We start from the raw sequence: 1,652 nt of genomic DNA on the forward strand, positions 1-1,652 counted from the left end.
GCGAGGATCCTAGCCTTTTGGTACACGTCATTTTGAGTTACCTAGTGAGACTAATACTAAAATAAATTAAGATCATGTGTTTATTCTAGATATTAAGATTTTTTTAAAGGTTTCAAAGATTTTGTCATAATTTTACCTATTTATGTAACCCATGGAAGATATGCAAGGGCTTGTCATAGGTCCTAAGCCTAAGTAACCCATTAGTGTGAATTACCGTCTACGCAAATTCCATCTTTGTTTCAACATTATTGTTGTTGTTATTTGGAACGTGTATGTCCATTCACGGAATTAACCGACATATTACCAGTATGACACGCATCAAGTTTATAATAGTTTAGTTTATCAGAATACTCAGATCATGACTGACAGTTTTAATATGTACTCCGTCAACAACACAACATTGGAAACCGTGAAGGTTTACACCCATCTCTATTAACTATAATATATATTTTTTTATTTACTTGTTAGTATCAAAATCTTCTTTCCAAGTCGCAATAGGAAGTATGATCCTTATTTCTAGTCAGATTAGCACTAGGTGACAAGATAGCTACATGATGCGGGCCAGCCCAATAGCCCGAATCTCATGGATACCTCAGGTTGCCACCCAGCCCAATTAATCAAACAAACTTATTTTCACAGCTCTTGGTAATGCCCGCATGACAATTGACAAAGAGGATACTTCACAGAGCCAACCAAACGTTTGCTCTTTTTTGAGATCAGCCTCAGAGAGTTTGGAAATCTATTCCTCTAATAGTAGGAGGACCCAAGAGTTACTATTCATGCTATAGTTAAAAAAAAGGAAGGTCGTGTTTGATACGGGGCGCACACTAGTATCTTTTAACCCGTTAACCTCTAAAAGTTTGTTTAGATAACCCTAAAAAGCAAGGAGTTGTTTGAAAATAGATTCAGAAAAGAAAAGTTTTGACTGTTAAGTGACATTTCCAAACATTTTGGGATTATCTCAAAATGTACCAGTTACCCTATAAGGGTAACAATTGAAGCAAGTAAGAGCAAGAGCTTTACATTAAAATACTTCTCTATATAATGTTCAGCTGTAAAAGCTTTCTATTAGTGGGGGGTTTTCCCCCCCTTTCACATGTAGGGCAAAATCAATATGTACATTTTATTATCATGATAACTGACAAACATTTACCAAAAGTTTTCACAAGACAAAAGCTTTTATCTATGATAATTGTATTAGACTATATGGATTTAGGCACAATTGTTATGAGCCATGACCGTGTACTATTTTCCTAGAAGGACAATATCAAATATTTAAAAATACGGTAAATTTGCGGTAGGGCACATGCCCTATCTCAAGTGATCTTTAATTTATTAACTCATTCTCATGAATTAATTATTTAGTACGGTATTATTCCATATGTTACGCAATACCAAAGTGAAGTAATCACTTTCAAAAAGTTCGAACATACCTTTCCTGGAACTGGGATTAGTTGTAGGTATTCTAAGCATTCCTTGAGCACAAGTAGTTATTAATTTAATAGAAGAGTAATTGGATGTAGGGCTGTCCAAAAAGCCCGTCGGCCTGGCCTGGCCCAGGCCCGATCGGGTCGGCCGAAACCCGGCCTGGGGTTGGCCCGAAAACCCGGGCCAGACCTGGGTCCGAGCCCGGGTCCACTCGACGGTGACTG

The sequence above is a fragment of the Asparagus officinalis genome, chromosome 9 (assembly GCF_001876935.1).
Source record: "Asparagus officinalis chromosome 9, Aspof.V1, whole genome shotgun sequence".
Lineage (NCBI taxonomy): Eukaryota > Viridiplantae > Streptophyta > Magnoliopsida > Asparagales > Asparagaceae > Asparagus > Asparagus officinalis.